General features: G+C 44.8%; 2 pseudogenes; both read right to left on the bottom strand.

Moving 5' to 3' along the window:
• Window positions 1-8,410: 8,410 nt before the first annotated feature.
• Window positions 8,411-9,914, bottom strand: LOC106001719 (annotated as a pseudogene).
• Window positions 9,915-9,919: 5 nt separating this feature from the next.
• Window positions 9,920-10,615, bottom strand: LOC106001718 (annotated as a pseudogene).
• Window positions 10,616-22,578: the final 11,963 nt, after the last annotated feature.

The raw sequence follows: 22,578 nt of genomic DNA, 5'->3' as shown, positions 1-22,578 counted from the left end.
CCCCATAGCAGCCTTGGAATTTTAGCTTCAGGCAAAGCCTTAACTAAGGAGGAGTTTCCTGTGGTTAGGAGCCCTCAGGGACCAAAGGGCAGCCCTGATGCCTGAGTGAGTTTGCCTACTATTTTAATCCCTAGTATCTATGAGAATAGCAGAGATCAGAGGGTTAGCTGGAGCTGGGATCTTCATGGACAGGGCTAGGGAGCAGAGATAGTAAGATGGCTGAGGAGGGATATGTTTATAGAGGAGGAAAACAGATTAAAGCAATGGGGAAATTTACAGGTGATAGGACAGAGACACAACATGGACAGTCATATGGAAGGAAGAGGGTAGGGTGAGCAAAATGGGTGAGAAGTAGGCAGAGTGGGTGAGAGGAGAGCAGGATGGGTGAGAGGTGGGCAGAGAAAGGAGACTTGGCTAGTCACAAAGTACCCCAGTGTGTACCAGCTGAATGCTAGTCCTGGAGGGGAGGACTCTAGAGTTTGGAGCTGGGCTTGAGGATCTGGGTCCAGGACCAGGGATCTCAGCACAACAGTTCAATGACCCATAGACCTTATTCCCTCCTAGCTCAGGATGTAGTCTGTGGCCAATGTGTCCACTGGGGCCATGTTCTTCAGGTAGAGATTCATGGTCACCTATGGATACCTCATATTCTCCAATGAATACAGATAGGACCAGGGCTGGGGACTGGAACAAGAGCCTCTGAGCTTCTTCCCTCCCAGACCTTGGACCCATCAATTTCCAAGGGAAGGATGCATATGCATCTCCCATGTAGATTTCTGACAGTCAGAGGGTGAGTTTGGGGGTGTCAGCCTGCATGTTCCTGAATGCTATGTCTCTTCTCCCATGTCCCAGCTTGTACGCCGGAGGCGATGGTCCACATATACAACCAGCAGGACCTGTGCAGCTGCAGCATGTTCCTGGTTGTACTGCTTGTCATAGCCCTAATTCTAACAATGGTTCTGAAGCCAGTGGCGGGGAGTGGGGGGAAGCACAGATGCTCAGAAAACAGGGTGCTGGGGAGGATGAATACAGAGCCTGAGCATGGTTGTTTGGAAGAAGGCTGGAGTTCTGAGGGTCTGGATGGAAGGAGGAAGCAGGAAGGCAGGAAAGAAGAGTTCCCTTATGGACATAGAAGGAAAAATCAATGATCTGAACAAAGTGTGTGTGGGGGGGAGGTATGGTTGGCCACAAAGAGAGGCTCAGGAGGCAAGAGGGTAGGAAGTTGGAAGGAGGAAGCACAATTTAAAAAAAACCGAGGATTGGAAATATATAGCTCAGTCTGTAACACTTAGGAACTATGTGCTCAGTTTGGGATTTATGCCTCAGGGGCACATAAAAGAAAACCAATTGGCAAGGAGCTGTAGGAAGAATGAGGCTCAGATAGGGAGGTAGGGATGATTTTGACAGTAGGAAGGTAGAGCTAGTTAGATGGAGAGAGAAGCAAGGCCTTGAGACCAGGAAGATGGACAGTTGCTGGTCCCATGAGGAGGCAGAGGTGGACAAAGATTGGGGGGGAAAGGGATATCAGACACTACTGGAAAGGCAGATTGAAGGAAGTGGTTTTGTCAGAGGGTGGAGGAAGGAAGTTCATTTAGAAAATGGAGGCACAGGGAGACAAAAAATCAAGTTGAAGACAAATCTGAAGAGGTGAAAGCAGGGAGTTCAGACAGTGTGGGGTTCAAGTTACAGTAATTAAGAGATGAAGATGGCTCAAACCTATAATCCTAGCTACTCAGGGGGCTGAGATTTGAGGAACATGGTTCAAAACCAGTCCAGGCAGGAAATTCCAAAAGACACTTAACTCTAATTAACCATCACACAAAAAAGTCTGGAAGTGGAATGAGGATAGCAATGGCACTGAGTTTAAGCCCAAGGAAGAAAACACACACACACACACACACACACACACACACACACACCACAGTATCCTGGGAACATTCAGGAGGGGCAGCACATAAGTCCTCACCCCTAACCTACCTTTTTCTTCCCCACAGATCTGGAGAATGCTGCTCCTTACAAAATAATCCTTCTTCTTCTTGTAACCTTGATCATGCTGGCTGGGGTTACTATTTTTGTCAGCGTGTACCATTCGTCCAGGGAATCATGTGGAATATTGGTCAGTATCTCCAACCTCAGTCCCCAGCCTGACCTCCCTGGTCTGATCCTGTACCCAAACTTAGCTTGACTTCTGCCTCTTTTTGTCCTTCAGGTTCCACCTAAGCCGCGAGTGTCACCTGCTTCTTCCCCAGAATCTTCTAGCTTCTTCTGGTACCTTCTTATGTGGAACCCCTTTTCTCTTAGCCCAATAAGGAGGTGAGTATCTCATGGCCAAGGGCTAGGGAAAAGAAGCAGCATTCAGAGGGACTGCTTGTTCTCAGATGCCTGGATATTTCTGGAGCATTCTTAGGATGGGGTTGTGTATGTTAGTGGAAGGGTGAAGCCAGGAATAAGACTGGATAGTTTTGGAAGAAGGAAGGCAATTATCTTGAGGGATAGAGCAGACTGAGCACAAGCAGGGTGTAGGACACTGGAGGAGGTAGAGGGGCTGGGAGTGGAACTCAGTGGTAGATTTTCTGGCATGCATGACCACTTGAGTCCCATCCATAAAGGGGGAAAGTACTACTATATACAGGGAGGATTTTTCAGCCTGATGAGGGGGATCTGTTCTGAAGCAAGGTGGAAGTATTCTGGAAAATGAAGATTAAGGGAAGTGCTACCTTTAAGGAAGAGAGTTAGGGCCTGGTGCGGTATTTATACCTACCATCCCCAGCTGTATGAGAGATTTACGTCGAAGGATCTTGGTGTGAAGCTGGCCTGGGTTATATGTGTGTGATCCTACCTGAAAAATTACTAAAAGCAAAAAAGGATGTAGTTATGGCTCAGATGGTAAAGCACTTTCCTAGCAAAAGTGTGGCTCTGAGCTCAAATTCTAGCACAAATAAAGACATTTTAAAAACTCTAAGTGGGAACACAGAGGAGAGGCAGGGATGGATGGGATATTCTGGAGGGAGGGCTAGTGAGGGTTTCAGGAGTCTATTCAGAAGTAGCCTGGGTGAGGAGTCCCTGACAGCCCCATCTTCTGTCCCTCTCACCTGCAGGCCCTGTGTTTTGGTAAGCTCAGAATCCACCTCAGGACAATCAGTCTGGGTTTCATGTTTACCAAGTGAGAAAGAAGCTAGGGCCACATCTCCGGAAGATAACATGGACTGTCTTAACCCGCTCTATGCCCGTGAGCATGAGCTTGTATGTCAAGGGAAAAAGGCCATTTTCCTAAACCCCTTCTATGGAACGGTGACCATAGTCCCAATTCCAACCCAAAATGGCATGGGAAATCAAGAGGGCGAGGGAGACTTCAGTGGCCCTCACCCAGCCCAATCCCTATTCCAGTACCTGGCCCACGTGGTTGCTCAGGAGTTCCCTGAGCTAAAGACAAAGAATAAAAATGCCATTTGAAATCACAAGTCTCAGTCTTCTGATCTCTAATAAACACATCTTGGAGGAACCTGTCTGATGGAAGGCATGGGTAAACTGAGGCCCTAAAAAGAGCTATATTCACTCACTTCTCTCCTCCTTCAGTGAATTGATACAACAAGTGGGAACTTTCAGAGTGGTATGTTGGAGATTAAACAGTAAAAGCTGTAGATGGTGGACATAGATAGAGCATTTAATGAAGCAGACAAGCTGGGAGCAAATAGTTCATGCCTATAATCCTAGATATGCAGGAGGTACATATCTGAAGATGGCAACTCCAAACCAGGGCAGGAAAGTCCATGAGCCTCTCCTCCCCATTGACCACTGAACACTGAGAATTGGAGGTTTACCTCAAGTGGTAGGTGAACTCAGGGCCTGGGCAAATGGACATGACCCGGTTCAAGCCCCAGTATTGGCAAAAACAACAATACTGTTTATAATGAAATACTGTGATGAAGAGGGTTCTTAAAAAAAAACAACTCATACAAGTCTTCAAGGATGCTGGGTACTGGTGACTCACTACAATAACCCTAGCTACTCAGGAGGCTGAGATCTGAGGACTGTGGTTCAGTGCCAGGCTGGGCAGGAAAGGCTGTATGATACTTATCTCTGATTAACCACTAAAAAGCTAAAAGTAGAGCTGTAGCTCAAGTATTAAAGTGCTGACCTTGAGCAACAATGGGTAGAGACACTACCTGGGCCCTGAATTCAAGCCCCATGACCAACCAAAAAAGTAGTCCTCAAGAATGAAGCTGGTTCTAGTTCTCAAGAAGCTGAATTCTGAGGATCATGACATAGAAAATTTCTCCAGATTTGTCAATGAACCAATAAAAAGGCAGAGGTGAACATGTGGCTCAAGAGGCGGAGTGCCAGCCTTGAGAGTGAATGTCCTTGAGGTCAAGCCCTAGTGATAGAAAAACTGTATAGTGGACACAGGGCGCCAGTGGCTCACGCCTGTAATCCTTGCTACTCTGGAGGCTGAGATCTGAGGGTTGCAGTTCAAATCCAGTGGGAGAACAATAAGGGAAGGGGTAACTGCTCAGCAAGAAATGTACTCATTGCCTTACTCATGTAACTGGAACCCCTCTGTACAGCATTTTTACAATAAAATAAAATTTTTTTTCAAAAGGCCAGTCCAGGCAGGAAAGTCTGAGAGACTCTTATCTCCAACTAACCACCAGAAAGCTGGTGGCTCAAGTGGTAGAGCACTCGCTTTGAGACGAAGAGTACAGGGACAACACCCAGGCCCAGAGTTCAAGCCCACGACTGACAAAAATAAAAGAGCATATGGGGAATGGCTAGAGATGGAATAAAGGTAAAATTGTAGAGTAGAACTAAAAAAAGACACACATTTCATAGTTAACTTGAACAATTTAAAAGGGAAAATATTTTAAAATAATGATTGCGGTTCTCAGATTTAGACAACAACTTCCTATGTAAAAGGATCGCACCATATGAACAGGAGAAGAGCAACATATCTGCACACCTCTATATACACTGCAATGTTAGATGATGAAAAACGAAGAATTTCTTTGGTGCCAGTACTGGAACTTGATTTTGAACCCAGGTTCTTACTTGGTCTAGTCACTCAAAGTTGGCACTCTACCACTTGAGCCAGCCAGTTTTTTGCTGGTGAATTTGAGATAGGCCACTCTTGGATTTCTCTGGGCTGGTTTGGAACCTAAATTCTCACATTTCAGTTTCCCAAGCAGCTCATTACAGGCATCAGCCATCAGCATCTGCCTTTGAGCTCAACTCTGCCTCCAGCAAGGATAAGTAGGGGTGTGTAGTCAAGGAGCAGGGTGGAGGGAGGCTTAGTGGTGAAAAATTAGTAAGAGGAGACATGACATGAGGGGAAAGGAGAATAGGCTTAAAAATATTTCACAAGACTCTGTTAATGAGGGGAACCTGCAGACACTGGACTGAGGGCAGAGATCATCACTACTCACATTCAGAAAAAAATGCCTCAAAATATGCTGGAAACTTGAGTCAGGAGCTGGTTATTTTATACACAGAGTCTCATGAACTGTTCTCCTCAGCCTGGCTTTTCCCCTGATCCACTGCATATGAGTCTCCTGAGTTTCTTGCTTTACACATATGAGTCATTGTTGCCCAGGCAGGGTACCCTTCATTCTTTCTATTTGTGCCTTGACATCATAACCTGGGACTGTCACTGAGCTTTTTTGCCCAAGGCTAGCTAGTACTCTGCCACTTGAGTTACTTCCTTTTTGCAGGTGAATTGGAGATAAGAGTCTCACAGACTTTCCTGCTTTTAGATCTCAGTCACCTGAGGGCCTAGATTACAGGAGATAGCCACAGCCAACCAGCCAGCATGTCTGTCTTAAGGGCCTCAGAAGCATTTTGGAGTGAGACCATAAGGAAGTTAACAGCACTGCCCCCTAGTCACCAAGGAGCTTAGCCTAGGTGATTTGCACCAAGCTATCAGCATCTGCTTGGGATAGAGACACAGTTTTATTCTTTCTTCAGATTGAGGCAATTTCCTAGCACAAAAGGCTCCTTCCAGTCCCAGGTGAACTTGTGTGTGACTGGGAGTACTGAGCGTCCACATAGCTAGGCCAGTGAGGGGTGTACTTGGACTTTCTGGTTTCTTACTCCACTTTTGAATAGTGTGAAACACGACACCTCAAGAGTATGTGATCTGCTTTCCAGAGAGGTGCCCCGAGCGCAGATGATGACATCCAGAAATAAGGGGGTGTCCACAAAGCCTTAAAGCCACCTTGACAGGGGTCCTACCCCAGCTGCCTACTCTTTGCCTCTAGCCCCAGTTCCCTGATCCCAGGCTTCTTTCCCTCCGTGATCTGAATCCACATCCTGGCTCCAAGACCTGCATCCTCCCTTCTAGACCTCACATGCACATTCCAAACTCTATCCTCAAATTCCCGCTAAGTGCTGAGCCTTTACCTCTAACCTCTATCACTTCTCCAATTCCAGGCTCGCAGACTTCCACCCTTCCCACTTCTTACCCATACCCTGACTTCGTGAACCCACTGCCCCATACCTTCCTGCCACTCCCTGGGCATGCATACCTATGAGCAGCTGGTTCTGAGGATATTCAGGCCTTCTGGGAGGTAGTGGCGGCCCTGGTCATGTATCTGCCCAGGGATGGAGTGAGGACTCTAGAAGATCCTGTGCCTGCTGGGGAAAAGAGGATGGGGTGAGGTATAATTTCCCTGGCTGGCCTGGGGAGACTGGAAGGAAGGGAGAGAAAAATCATTCCAGTTACATGTACTCCCACCAACACCAGCCATGATGTTATGGGTTCATCACCATATCTGAACCCCCCCCACAAACCCTCGGTTATTGTCTCTTTTTTGCACATAGACCCTCAGTGCGCTCACCCTTTGACTGACTGGAGATCCTTAATTCTACCTGGGAGGTCCAGCTAGCTTTTCAACTTCTGTTTGCCTAACTCACATATTCTTTATTTATTTTTTTTCAGTAGATGTGTTTGTTAATGGTGGGTCAGCGTTTCCAGTGTTTTAAGTCACATGTAATCATCATAGATCCTATGTCAAAAACTAGCAATACTTCTACTTTATCAGAAAATAAACTGTCTCCATTTATATACTATGATTATCTTATCGTTCTCAAATTTTGTAGCCTTTATAAACAAAATAAAAACTAGGCATGGTACTAAACTTCATTAGCCACAACAGGGTTTCATAAAATCATCTAGGTGAAAACATAGCATAGTTTTTGTGCACTCTACTCTTACAGAACAATCAGATTAACAATTGATTTCATTATTTTATTAGCTTTATCAATATACAGGGCAGCTTTCTCAATTTTCAAAGTTCCAAAAGTATGTAATTTTAAAGGTAAATAATCATTTTCCTTAGATGTCATACTCCTAGAGTTATTAAAATCTATACATAAACAAAATAATTGACAAACTGACTTATTTAAGGAATGAGAATATTTTAAATTAAAATGCTTTTACTGAATACAAGCTGTCTTTTTCCTGAAAATTAACTATCATAGTTAAATTTAGTACCACAAAGCTCAACCGATTATCCCCACTAATTTCTCAAGTGAGGGTAATTCATTGGGATTCATATAAGTTTTAAACATGATTAAAAATGAGCAATATTTTATCATTTATAGGAAACCTTCATTTATAGAAATTTCCCCAGGTCCGGGCTGGGAAGGTGGCTCAGTGGTAGAGCGCTTGCCTTGCATGCCTGAGGCCCTGGGTTCGATTCCTCAGCACCACATAAGCAAAAAAAAAAAGCCGGAAGTGGCGCTGTCACTCAAGTGGTAGAGCACTAGCCTTGAGCTGAAGAGCTGAGGGACAGCGCCCCAGAGTTCAGGTCCCATGACTGGACCGAAAAACAAACAAACAAAAAGAAATTTCCCCAGGTCCATCAATCATCTTAGACCAAGTTTCAGCCCGTGTCAATCTTAAAGGTTACATTTAGTACACCCAATTTACCTAAGAAATGTGTCAATTTAAGGATATGAATTTCATTAATAAGAGACCATGTAGCTAACTCACTTTCCAAAACCAACCCCCTGAAAATCTAAAATTTAAAACAAGAATGGCGAGTGATGTTGGGCTCAAAATTTCATAGGATAAACCTTTTTAAAAATGTAAGAAAAAATGAAGCTAACATTTTCCTGATTAATAAAAGAACCCTAAAGTTTAATAATCATTGAAGGGATAACAGTCCCAATGTACATTTAAAAGAAATTTAAATCACAGCTAAGAAAACTAGACATAATGGTATTAAGGTGCAACAAAAATATTAAAATATCTAACACCTAAAATATAGATACTTAAGGTCCTAAACACAAACATTAAAGGTAAATGGGCCTTATAATATTTTACAACAATTCATATAAAATCAATTCCTAAATAGCTCATAAACTATTGGCTTCAGTGTTTCATCTGCTATCAACTAGTACAGTAGAAAACCACTCAGGCTCTTTTCAAATGCTTCCTATTATAATGTGATCTCCTGTCTTTTCTCAAATCATATTTTGCCCCATATATTCCATATGTATACAGATGAACATACACATTCTGCCCCAACTGTACATTATTTGGGAATATCTGAAAACAGACCTGACATATAGTCTCACGAGCAGATAAATGAGAAACCATATGCTGTACATGGTTATATATTCTGAAGTTTCCTTGATCCCAAATGGAATAGACATACCTGGCCATGCCTTTGTGCTATTCTTCAGGTAGATGCAAATGACGTTCTCTTAAAAACTGCTTTCCATGGGCTGGGAAGGTTCTGGGTCCTGGGTTTGATTCCTCAGCACCACACAAGCAGAAAAAGCCAGAATTGCCACTGTGGCTCAAGTGGTAGAGTGCTAGCCTTGAGCTGAAGAGCTGAGGGACAGGGCCCAGGCCGAGTTCAGGCCCCTTGACTGACAAAACACACAGACACACAGACACACAGACACACACCCACAAATCCTGCTTTCCATCTGCCTGACAAACTGTTTTTCCTTAGTATGAACAGTGTAGTGTTCTCTTAAATGTCAAATCTGATAACATTCTTGTCCACACAGATTAAATGCTTTTGCCTGTGATAATCTCTTTCATTTTCTTCCATGTTGGCACTCTATAAACATATGTTGGTCTACGCAGCTGGACATATGTTTAACCAGTTTCATAATGCTGGCCACAATTAGGACATTGGAACGGACAAGCAGAATGTTTAAACAGCTGCTTTCTTTGGATATTGCTTATGTGGCAATGATTGTCCCTAAAAAGCATCCAATATTTCAACAAACACACATGTCTTATTTTAGACTGCTCATCAGGATTTTCTCTCATGTCCATTTTCTCCTCAGTATTTCCTAGTCCATTCATTGTCCAATCTTGAGGCTCTCCATATCCTTGAGTGTGTTCCTGAAGCTGTCTGCCCTGCACCAGTCTTTGTCCACGTTTACCACCTGCACAGATCTTTTCAATGGGCTTGTGTTTGGCTAAAGCCTCCTTGATTATTGTGTGTGAGTCCACACAGCTCACTGGATGCATTTTCAGCATCTTCCTGTTCTGGACTGTTGTTGGTAGGAGGCCTTACATTTTCTAAGCCACCACTTTCATCAACATGTATGGACATCCAAGGTTTTAGGGCTTTCTACCAATTTTTTTGGCGGGGTGGGACGCTGACATCTTCTTAACGTAATTTCTATAAAATGGCTCCTGGGGTTCATCTTCTAACATCGCTGTCAGGGGATTCATTACAGTCTTTATCATTAACTCTAATAATGTAAACTATTTTTTAACTCATCTGTAGGAATCTCTTTGGATTCCATCTTGATAATGAATCCTTTCCACTCAGCCACTCTGCTTTTTTCTTCACTGTCTACTTCAGACTCCACTGTGCTACTTTTTTGGTGCCAGTGGTTGAAGCTGAGTCATCAGGAGCCTAGCTTGTGTTTTCTTTGTACTTGTCTCCAAGTGTGTGATGTTCCTGTGTTTCCCCTCTCCATTGTCTACTATTCAGTGGTAGATCTTGAGTTTTGGCATGAATGTCTGTTAGTACAAATAGGCACATGTTCATTTGTTAGTTTTCAAAGGTGAAGTCAAAGTCACAGCTATTACAGGTACAACTGCAACCAAAGCACACCATGCTTTCTTTTGGAGTAGACAGCTTGGACATGGAAGTTTTTTAAAAATCATACATCTAATAGTGGTTGAGGAAAATTACCTAATTGTAAATATTCTTCCTCCAGCTCCCTGATATGACATGTATTTACTGTTGAGCTTGGTTCTGCATGCCACGGGTTGATTTCATTGGCATTTCTAGCCATAGTGTCTACATACATTCTTATCTTAAACATCATTTTGTTGTTCTGTTTGCTGGAAGCAGAAGATGAACATTTTGAACTAGAAGAGTCTGCATCGTGTGTGTCTTCTAAGCAGTCCGGAACATTCATTCATTGCCATTTTGAATTACTCAAAACTAAACTGGGCTGTCATGATCTTTCCTAGGTACATAAATTGCACAATGAGGACAAAACGCTCAGCAGTAATTTTCCTATTGCTAGGATTCAGTTGTGCAGTACTATGCTGATGGCTCATAACAAACATTCTAAAAAAGGAGCAACAAGCAGCTCAAACTGCTTTGTGTGCTTGAAAGACAATGCCGTTAGTTGCCATGCAAGATCCTGGTTGTTTAGCTGGCTGCTGAAGAACTAGCTGCAGTGACTAGGCTTGGCTATCTTCTATTAGACACCTGGCCACAGCAAGAACCAGGTGTGTGGAGATTTTAGGGAGTTTAAGGTGAAAGGGGCATGGGAAAAGCTAGCAGAGGAAGCGATCCTGTGAGCTGGGGCTTCGGCAGGGAGCAGGCTGTAATGGAGGACTCCCACTGTTGCACAGCCATGCCTGCCACACCCGGCTGTGCAGGCCCTGCTTAAGTGGCAACTCCAAGAGTCTGCCCAGCACTTCGCCTGAGGTCTGCCAGCCTTCCCCTCCCTCTGGCTCGCCCACGCACACACCCACCCCCCACTCCGCTGCTGGCGGGGAGTGCCCCACAATTCCTGGTTTGTTGGGGTGGATGGCACAGCCGGTACCGGGGGACTGGCGCGGCGGGGGCCTGCCCGCCCCTCCCCAGGCTGCATGGCAGGAAAGGACTGTGCTCCAGCCCACATCCTAGAGGCGCTAGGCCGCTTCCCCACTCCGCCCAGATGTCAGATTGCGGCCCCCTCAGGGCTCTGCCGCCGGGCTCTCCCCCGCGGCACTCCCTGGAGCTTTCTGGGGGTGCAAGCCCCCTCCTCCGCCCCGGGACGCCCATCCCCCACGCTCCCCGCACTCTGCCTTTCGTGGGCCAACCGGCTCTGTCCCTGAGTCATTTCCCCGCCTTGTGCGCCACTCCCCCTCACGTCGCCCGGTTTCCCCGCCCCCCATCCCCACAATTGCGGCTCCTCACTGGCCTTGTGCCTCATCCAGGTCTGGCAGACACACGGGGCCATCCTTTCCCACCCCCATCCCCGGACTGAAGTGATGCCCATGCTTTGGCATAGTCTGTGGGAAGTCCCCGGGTCACGCGATTGTGCGTGGGACGCTCTTGTCTCTCAGGCTTCTCTCCATGTTCCCGCCTACTGTCATGACAGGGATTTTGGCACGTGAGCCAACCCCGAGCCCCTACTCCGGCGGGCTGATGCATAAGTACGTATGTACGTACTTACGTACACACGCACCCCGGTCCAGCACTCCAGTGCCACGAGTTCCCAGCTACCAGGCACAGGGCTACATAGGTCCATAGCCCAACTGCCTGCGAGGGAAGCAGCGCTAGAGCAGGGGCTGCCATGTGCGCATGCGCGTGCTACATGGAACCTTTGCATGCCAAGTGCAGTGCGGGAAGGGCGGGGTCGGCCTCCTCCCACTCAGAGGCGCCCACCTGCTACTGCTGCCAACATATTTTTTGGACCACTTCTAGGGCAAGATCTCAGGGTCTGTAGCTGTCCTTTAGCCTTTTTGCTCAAGGTGGGTGCTCTGGCACTTGGGCCACTGCTCCACTTCCAGGGTTTTGGTGATTAACTGGAGAAAAAAGAGTCGCACGCACTTTCCTGTCCCAGCTCTCTTTAATTAAAATCATGATTCTCAAATCTCAGTCTCCTGAATAACTAGGAATACAGATGTGAGCCATTGGTGCCAAACCTTTCAGTCGTTCTGTTTAAAGACTTGGGTTGGTCAAATGGTGTTGCCTGTGGATGATAAATGCCTACACATCCTCTTTTGACTCCAGGAGACTCAGAGACCATGTGCTCATTCTGGGAGTGTTCTGGCTGATTCTGGTTGGCAGTGGATTTCCAGTGGACATTGTGTGCTGAAACGTGCTTGCGTGCATGCATGTGTGTGTGTGTGTGTGTGTGTGTGTGTATGTGTATGTGTATGTTGTGTGTGAGAGCCATGGGGGCAAGGAGAATGTACTGTTTCTAGTGGCTGTGAACTCTGGGTTTGACTCTGTGACTGTTGTACTGGCTGTTTCTTTGGCTGGACATATGGTATGTGACAGCTGGGTCCTGTATCCTGTCATTCCAACCATGTGTCTGTGACATTTTGTTATTCAATCTTTCCTTATCCACCTGATTCCGTGAGTTTAATTTAGAGTCCATCAGGCTATAGTCTCTGTCTTGTTCTAAATGCTTGCTTGATGATTCCTGTGTGTGTGTGTGTGTGTGTGTGTGTGTGTGTCTGTGTCTGTGTGTGTATTCAACTTAATCTCTGTTTGAATCAATAACTTTTCTGAAAATTCCTCTTGAATTGTATGTGTGTGATCCCTGATTAAACTGTACATGTCTTCTCTAATGCAGTTCAGCCACATACGCTTGGCTGTTGTTCTGACTCTGTGACTGATTCTAAATCTATCCTATGGTGGAATCTGTCAAGTTGTATGTGCCCATTGGGGCTCCAGGTATGCTGCTGTGTGCATTTCCAAATGTAAACAACTCACAACCCCTCTGTGGTTCCACTTACTTACATTTGTTTACTGTGCCAGAGCCTCTTGCATGCTACCACTGAGCCACATACCCAGCTCTACCATTTTTTTTTGGTCGGTCATGTGGCTTGAACTCTGGGCCTGAAGCTGTCCCTGAGCTTTTAGCTCAAAGTGAACACCCTACTACTTGAGCCTCAGCACCACTTTCAGTTTCCTGCAGGTTTATTGGAGATAAGAGTTCATAGGCTTGGAGCTGGGAAGGTGGCTCAGTGGTAGAGCGCTTGCCTTGCATGCATTAGGCCCTGGGTTCGAATCCTCAGCACCACATAAGCAAAAAGAAAAAAAAAGCCAGAAGTGGCGCTGTGAGTCAAGCAGTAGAGCACTAGCCTTGAGCTGAAGAGCTGAGGCACAGCGCCGAGGCCCAGTGTTCAGGCCCTATGACTGGACACCCCCCCCAAAAAAAAAAGAGTTTCATAAGCTTTCCTGCCTGGGCTAGCTTTGAACCATGATCCTGAGATCTCAGCCACCTGAGTAGCTAGGATTACAGGCATGAGCCACCAACGCCAGGCAGCTCCTCCTTTCTTTCTTTTTTTGGGGGGTGGGTGGGAGGGTGCGGTCTTGGGCCTGAACTCTGGGCCTGGGCGCTGTCCTTCAGCACTTCAGCTCAAGGCTAGCACTGTACCACTTGAGCCACAGCGCCACCACCGGCTTTTTTCTTTTTGCTCATGTGGTGCTGAGGAATTGAACCCAGGGCCTCATGCATGCAAGGCAAGCGCTCTACCACTGAGCCACCTTCCCAGCCCCTACAGCTCCTCCTTTCTTGAAATGGGGTTTCACGATGTAACTGAGGTTTTCCCTGGACTTACAATCCTCCTCCTTAGCCTTGCACTTCAGCCTCCCAATGGCTGGGATAGAGAATGCTGAGATTACAGGTGCCATCTTTGTTAGTATTATGCCCACTTTTGGTCCTCAGCTCCACCCAGACCTGAGATCCTCCCAACCCTAGAGTTCCCTCCATATGGCTGGCTACTTCCTCTGTCTACCCAGACCCACCTGAGCATGTACCTACCTCAGTTCCTGCCCCCAGACCCTCCTGCTACCTGGATAGGGATAGGTACCATATGCTCCCTCTCCTGGGAGATATGGCCCCTCTAATAAACCTTATAGTGATCTTTGTCCTGTACCTGTTTGCCTCTGTGTGGTCCCCTGGGATGAACGTGAAGGATTGTTAAAAACTCCACTCCCACTTCCTCTATCTGTTTGGACACATAGCTCTGAGTAATTGGGAACAGTCCTTACCTCTGGTCCCTGGCTTTTGGATGTTGTGACTGTGCATGCTTTTTTTTCTGTCTCATTCTGGGGAAGTTGGTTTGTGGTCTGATAGTTGTAACTGAAAGATATTATCTGTGTGTGTATTGTTAAATGATCTGTTTGATTGTGAAAAAATCTAGACTATAAATGCCTATTTTTTGTGCATGTGCCAATTTGGGGGTTAGAACGCAAGGCCTAGGCACTGAATATAGACATGAGCCTCCACAGCTCAGCAACTGTGATTTTAATGGTTTGGAGATCCCAGTTCAAAATATGTTCAGGAGTTGGGTGCTGGTATCTCATGCCTACAATTCTAGCTATTTAGGAGACTGAGATTTGAGGATTTGGGTTCAAATCTTAGCTCTAACTAACTTCCTCAAAAAAAAAAATACCCACAAGTAGATTTGTGTCTCCAGTGGTAGAATACTGGCCTTGAACAAATAAACTTTTTTTGTTTTTTTTTGGTCTGGTTGTGGGTCCTGAACTCTGGGACTGGGTGCTGTCCCTCAGCTCTTCAGCTCAAGGCTAGCACTCTACCACTTGAGCCACAGCGCCACTTCCGGCTTTTTTCTTTTTGCTTATGTGGTGCTGAGGAGTAGAACTCAGGGCCTCAGGCATGCAAGGTAAGCGCTCTACCAATCAGCCACCTTCCCAGCCCATAAACAAATAATCTTAAGAACAGTACTCAAGCCCTGAGTTCAAGCCCCAAAACTAGCATAAATACCCATTACCCCCCACCAGACACATATAAGTATAGGGAGAAAAGTCCTGATATTCTTAACTCAAACTTGATCACCAAAAAGCCAGGAATGGCAGAAGCAGAGTGCTAGTGGTATATCATTAGCTCTGAGAAAGACAGCTAAGGGATAGCACCTAGGCCATAAGTTCAAGCCTTAGGACAATCACACACACACACAGACACAGAGAAGACACACACAGAAGCACACTGATTTGCGTTTCAGTGAGACAGCATTGAAAGGTAAAGACCCTTAGGTCTCCCTATCTCAAAAGGGGTCAGCAGCACCTTTGCGGCCCTGTTGTTCACACTTGACTCACATTGATCAAAGGGAGTAGGAACTCCCACCACAACCAGAAACTCTGGTCCTGACCCCCAATGCATTACTCATGGTGCAGCCATGGGGTAGATCTTGGGGGGTGACATGTGTCTGATATGCAAGGTGACAGAGGGACTGGGGTAAGAGGAGATAGAAGTCCTCTATTCCTTCCATGGACTGTTTCTGTTCCTAACCCCATGGAAGTTTTGTTCTTATACAGGTAACAGACACAGTGCTCATTATGGCTTTGGCCTTAGTGCTACCCTGAAGTCCTGCCCGTCTATACGGAACTCTGCCAGGGAGTTGGCAGACAGGGAGTTTGTGTGGTGGGCTAGCTGGGAGGAGGAGTGCACTCATTGTGTCTGATGGTCCCCATAGCAGCCTTAGAACTTTAGCTTCTAGATAGACTGTGACAAAGAAGGGGTTTTGTGTAGTCAGAAGCCCTCCTGCAAAAAAAAAAGCAGCCATGATTGCTGAGTGAGTTTTCCTACTACTTTAAACCCTAGTAGCTGTGAGAATGGCAGAGATCAGGGGTTCCGCTGGAGCAAGTAGCTCATGCCTATAATCCTAGATATTCAGGAGGCTCACATCTGAGGATGGCAACTCCAAGTCTAGACAGGAAAGTCCTGGGATTCTTCAATTAACCACTGAAAAATTAGTAATTGGAGGTTTTCCTCAAGAGTGGAGCAGCAGCCTTGAGGAAAAAGCTACGGGACAATGTTTAGGCCCTGAGTTCAAGCCCCAGTATCAGCAAAACAAATTTTTAAAAATCAATGAAAAATGTTCCCAAAATTGCTAAATCCAGCTTGTTGCATATTTTATGTGACTCTCACCTATAACATCATTTGTTTCTGAATGATTGGAAACAATAAAAAGAACAGGAATTTGTTGATACATGAAATGATAGGGAAGTCACATATCCATCCATGTCTAACCTTTGTGGAACCCAGTCAAGCTTGGTCCTTCACATACTGTTCATGACTATGGAGCTGAGGAGTTGCCATTCAAGCCATATGGTCAGCAAAGTCTGAGCTGTTTACTCTCTGACTCTGCAGAAAAACCTGACTAGCCTCTGATTTAGCAGAATAGAGAGGAAGTACCATTTCAGAGAGGTGAACCTGAAGCTAAGCAGTGGTGTGAGTGTGATGTGAGGAAGGAGGTTGTAAAGCGACTTGTTGGGAGGACCACGCTGAGGAGGGGACAAGCAGCAGAGTTCTTGGATGCCTAGAATGAGCATATCCCATGGTTACATAGGCAAAAAACATGGCCAGCACTGGGAGCACAAAGTGCAAAAGTACTTAGGAGCCTGGTAGATCCAAGCAATAGCAAAGAGGAGATACAGTAAGTATTCAAGGGCCAATTAGAAAACAGCCTTTACAAGAACCCTGAGTTAGAAAACATGGAGTTTTGCCACTTTAATTATTAATCAAGGTATTACTCTAGCTGGGTATGGAAAGCTCACACCTGGACCTCCTGTCTCAGCTACTCACCAGGATGAGATCCTCAGATCTGGGTTCAAAGCCAGTCCTGACAAGAAAAACCTTGAGATTCTTATCTCCAGTCTGCAACCAGTAAACTAGAAGTGGAGTTGCGTCTAAAGTGATAGAGCACTATTCTTGAGCAAAAATCTCAGGGACAGTGCCCAGACCTTCAATTCACATTCCAGAATCAGTAAAATAATAGTCCTCATGAATGAAGCTGGTCCTAGCTCCTAGAAGCTGAGTTCTAAGGATCACAATCTAAAACCAACCAGCACAGGAAATACTCTGGGACTCTTAAACTGGTATTCTCTGAAACTGTCCCACATATTTAAAAAAGGATATTACTCTAAAATGAGAAGGTGTATGAAAGACTTTCCCCAAGTTTAACTAATATATAAATTCTCAGACAATTTTTTGTTATTATATTTATTTTATACTGAGGATTGAATCCACAGATGGACACATGCTAGATGAGCATTCATCCACTGAGCTATAACTCCTGCCTCCCATATAATCTAAAAATGTTTTCCAGACAGTATCTCACTTTGTACGTGTTTGTGTGTGTGTGTGTCTGTGTGTGTGTATGAGAAACAGACAGATAGACAGAGAGAGAGAGAGATACACAGAGAGACATAGAGAAAGAAAGAGAAAGAATATGTCCAGGATGGCCTGGACCACTACTCTACAAGCTAGAACATACTCAGTTGGAGTGACAAGCTTGTTCATCCAGTCTAAGCTTATTTGTTGAAATGGTCAGCTTGATAACTGTTTGTTTTTTTTACCTGGGCTTCACTTAAACCCTATTCTTCCTAATGTCTGCCTTCTGAGGAACACAGGATATAAGTTGAGCTACACACCTGGCTTTCCAATGTAATTTTTGGAGTCAGTATTGGGGCTTGAACACAGGGCATGGGCCTTGTCCCTTAGCTTTTTCCTCAAGGCTGGCACTCTGACACTTGAACTATAGCTATACTTCTGACATTGTAGTGATTAATTGGAGATAAGCATCTCATGATCTTTCCTGCCTGGGCTAGCTTCAAACTGAGATGTTCCTGAGTAGCTAGGATTAGATGTGTAAAGTATAGCCTCCTGGCTCATCCCAGATTATTTTAATGCATATAAAGGCCACTACTGGTATATAATCTGTTCCCATATTATTTGTGTGTAGTATAGATGTGAGTGGGTATGTAATATTGGTATGTATTATAGGTGTGTAGTCTAAGTGTGAGTGTGTGTGAGTGTGTCCCTGTGCTCAAGTAATATTGGTTTTCTCTTTTTACATTTGTATTTATTTATATTTTGCTGGTAATGGGGCTTGAACTAAGGACCTGGGTTCTGTCCTTTAGCTTTATACCTCAGGCTTGATCTCTACCCTTTGAGCCACAACCTCATTTCTCACTGTTGGGTGGTTAATTGGAGATAGGCACCTCATGGTCTTTTCAGCACAAGCTAGCTTTGAACTGAAATCCTGATATCTCATGCTCCTGAGTTGCAAGGTTATAGATCTGACCTACCAGTGCCTGGTTTGCTTTTTGTTATTTATTGCCAAAAATATAAGCTCTGAAATGCCAAGGGATAATCTTCATGCTGGAGATGGAGCCCATAGGCTTGTGCATAGGAAGAACAGACTCTACTGAGAGCTAAACATGTCCTCTGTTGTGTACTTCATGCACTTGTCCAAGTCCACTTGTGAACTGGGAAGGGGTTCATGCCTGTAATACCAATATTTGAAAAGCAGAGATGAGGAGAACTGAGGTTTGAACATAAATTTTAAAACGAAGCCTTGGTGGAAAAAACAGTTTGCAATTCCAAATCCCAATGAAACAAAAACAATCTAGTGGGCCTAGTATTTCACCCTGTGATCCTAGCTATTCTGAAGTAGGAAGTAGGTAGATCTCAGCAGCTGCCTGGGCAAATCTGTGAGATCCTATCTGAGAAATAAACTAAATACTCTAAGGGGCAGCTCAAGTGGAAGGCACCTACTGGCCTGGCAAGCCCAAGGCCCTGAATTCATGCTACATACAGTACCACCAAAAAAAGAAAAAGAAATGTTGAAAAACAGTAAGATGGAGCTCATGGAAAAGTGCAGTCCCATTAAGGGTGGTACCAATTTAGTGTCTGCTTCCTTCTCCTCCCTCCCCTCTGGGCAATTGCAGCTGATTGTTATCATCTTGAAATCCTTAAAATGAGGCTTGTTGGCTAACACAGAAGTTCTGGTAACTTCTCTTGGAGTCATAAGCTAAGGTAGACAAGGTATGGTTGAGATCTTAAAATCACGTGGAGTGTCTAGGCTTACATATCTTCTCAGGAAAAATAGTCACCAAGAACAACGATAGTATATTAAAATTAAAAAATGTAAATACCCAAGTAAATAATTGTATCTTTTGGATACTAAAATGATGCAGTTGAAGGCTGAAGGCATGAATCCAGTCCTAACAAGTGCAAGACTATGAATTCAAAACTCAGTAATGCCACTCAAAAATATGCAGTTGAAAAGGAAATATTGGGATAAAGAGGGTTTTTTTTTCAAGAACTCTTATAAAAGTCTTCAGGAATGCTGGGTGCTGGTGGCTCATGATAATAATCCTAGCTACTCAGGAGGCTAAGATCTCAGATTGTGGTCCCAATCATCTGGGAAAGTCAAATCTGAGAGATACTTATCTCCAATTAACTACCAAAAAGTCAGAAGTGGAGCTGTGGCTCAAGTGGTAGAGCACTTGCCTTGAGCAAAGCATTTAGAGATAGTACGGAGACAGTCTGTTCAAGTCCCAAGACCACTTAAAAAAGAAAAGAATGAAGTTGGTACTAACACTTAAGAGGATGAGTTCCTGAGACTCTTTCCTTTAATGAAGCAACAAAAAGGCAGAGATGAATATTTGGCTCAAGAGGTAGAGTGCCAATTTGAGAGTGAGAATCCTTGAGATCAAGCCCTAGCAGTGGTACAAATATCATATATCTGTCAGGCACTGGTGGTTCATGCCTGTAATCCTAGCTTCTCAGGAGGCTGAGATATGAGGATCATGGTTCAAAGGCAGCCTGGGCAGGAAGGTCTGTGAACTCTTATCTCTAATAAACTACTCAGAAAAAGCCAGAAGTGGCACTGTGTCTCAGGGGCTAGAGCACTACCCTTGAGCCCAGAGAGGTTCAGGGACAGAGCCCAAGCCCTGAGTTGAAGCCCCAGAACTGGATACATGCATACATACCTATATATACATACATACCGATATATATAGAGAGATAGATAGATAGATATGTGTGTGTGTGTATACATATATATGGAAGCTACTCTTTTTTATTATTTCTTATTATTTTTATTTTTTGTGAAGGAAGCTACTCTTGTCTTGTTGGTGTACATCTGTAATCCCTGCTACTGAAGATGAGAAGCAGGAGGATTTTGAGTTCAAGGACAGCTGGGTAAAGGTAGTTAGACCCCTGTGTCCGTGAAGAAAAAAAGACTGGGAGCCTGACTGATAAGCTAGAGAGCTTGCTTAGCAAGTTCCAGGTTCTGGTTTCAATCTCTAATGCTAAAATACAAAGATAAACTTGTGGAGAACAGCCAGAGATAGAGGAAATAAATTCAAGTTAAAAAGAGTGGAAATGAAAATGGGCACACCACTTGTACAGTTAACTCATAAAAAGAATACAGTAATTCAGAAGGAGAGCATACTAAAATAACGGGTTTCTCGGATTTAGACAATGTCCTATCTAGAAGGATCATTGCATACTGTACAGGAGAAAAGTAACAGAACTGTGTTGCAGACCCTAGTACACCAGGAGCTAGCAACATGAGAGCAAAGGCTCCTGGCCATTGACTCCAACCCACTGGGCTGCAAGTCCTTGCCCTTTTATTTGAAGAAGTGTTTTTCTCAGATTGTGGGCCTGAGGGCTTATTTGAGGGAGTAGGGTAGACAAAGATTGTTTGAAATAGAATGAGAAAGGATGCATATACTGTCTGCACTTGTTGGCGCAGAGGGTCCTAGAACAATGTGATGCAAGCACTTGACAAATATAGAAAGGGTATATAGCTGAGGCTTTTGCTGGAATAAACAGAGTTGTGCCTTCAGCCTTCTCTCTGTCTCCTTCATCAATCCCCTTGCCCCTTGGGAGCCCCTGTTCATGCTGTGGCTGGACCGCTCTTCTACACACAGTGTAATTGGTGATTATGACAAATGAACGTTTTAGGAACTCGGGCTCTTACTTGGCATTTTTTCTCAAAAGTGGCAATCTTACCCATTGAGCCAGCCATGTTTTTGCTGGTCAATTGGAGGTATGGCACTCTTCGACTTCTCTGTGTGGGCTGGTTTGGAATCTCAATTCTCACAGCTCAGTTTCCTGATATTAGCACCTGTCTTTGAGCTCAACTCTGTTTCCAACAAGTTAAGTGGGGATTCGTAGGCAAGGAGCAGGGTAGAGGGAGGTTTAGTAATGGAAATTAGTAAGAGGAGTCATGGGGGAAAGAATTGACCTAAATGGATTTCGCAAGATTTTGCTGATCTGGGAAACAGGCAGAAGGCACAAGACTAAGTGCAGAGCTCACCATTGCCCGCCTTCAGAAACAATACCCAATAACACCCTGGAACCTTGAGTCAGGAGCTGGTTATTTTACACACACAGTTTCATGAACTGTTCTCCCCAGATCCTCTGGTTGTCAGTCTCCTGAGTAGCTTTGCTTACCTACATGAGCCACTTGTGCCCAGGTAGGATATCTTTCACTCTTTGTATTTGTGCACTAGCCTTGAACTCAGGGCTTGGGCACTGTGCCTGAGCTTTTTGTGTAAGGCTACTACTCTGCCACTTGAAGCAAAGCTTCTCTTCTAACTTTTTGGTAGTTAGTTGGAGAGAAGAGTGCCATGGACTTGTCTTAGCTGGGCTGGATTCAAACTATGATTTTTAGAATTTAGACTCCTTTGTAGCTAGAATTGTAAATGAGAGCCACGACCTCCCAGCTAGGTTGTCTTTCTTAAGGGCTTCAGGGAAATTTTGTGCTGGGACCATAAGGAAGTGAACAGCCCCATCTCCCTGTCACCAAGGAGTTTAACCTAGGTGACTTACACCAAGCTATCAACATCTGCTTTTCATACAGACGGGAGTTTTATTCTTTCTTCAGATCAATATAATTTCCTGACACAAAAGGCTCCTTCTAGTCCCAGGTGAACTTGTATGTACATTGTTCACGCAGCCAGGCCAGTGAGGGGTGTACTTGGGCTTTTTTGGTTTATTTTTTTCTACATGAATAATGCTAATTATGAATGCGAATAATTTATGGTCACTCCAGAAGAGTTTAGAAATACTTTCAGGAAGCAGGCGGGTAAGTGACATGGGATAAGAAAAGAGAATGGCAGCTGGGCACTGGTGGATCACACCTATCATCTTAGCTACTCAGGAGGCTGAGATCTGAGGACTGCAGTTCAAAGCCAGCCTGGGCAGGAAAGTCCACAGGACTCCTGTGTCCAATAAACTATCCTCTACTCAAAGAAAAGCCAGAAGTGGTGCTGTGGCTCACGTGGTAGAGCATTAGCCTTGAGCAAAAGAAGCCCAGGGACAGCAGCCAGGCTGTTGTTTAAACCCCAGGACTGGCAAGAGAGGAAGGGGTTTGCTGGCTGAGAAAAATGCAGGGAATCAGAGTAGAAAAATCTAAACATTCCTTTGGTACTGTCTGTAGGGGCAGTCTCTAAAGTAGTTCCCCTACTGATGTTTCTATTTTGTGTAATCTCATCTTGTACAGTTTAGGTGGACATGTGACTTGGCTCTAATGAGTGGAACTTGGCAAAGAGGATGGGAAGTCACTAAATTTTGGAATTTTAGTAGTTTCTGTGCCATATCACATTTCTT

The sequence above is a fragment of the Dipodomys ordii genome, unplaced genomic scaffold, assembly GCF_000151885.1.
Source record: "Dipodomys ordii isolate 6190 unplaced genomic scaffold, Dord_2.0 Scaffold379, whole genome shotgun sequence".
Lineage (NCBI taxonomy): Eukaryota > Metazoa > Chordata > Mammalia > Rodentia > Heteromyidae > Dipodomys > Dipodomys ordii.
The sequence above is the reverse complement of the archived record's forward strand: the minus strand, read 5'-3'. Positions and strand labels throughout refer to the sequence as shown.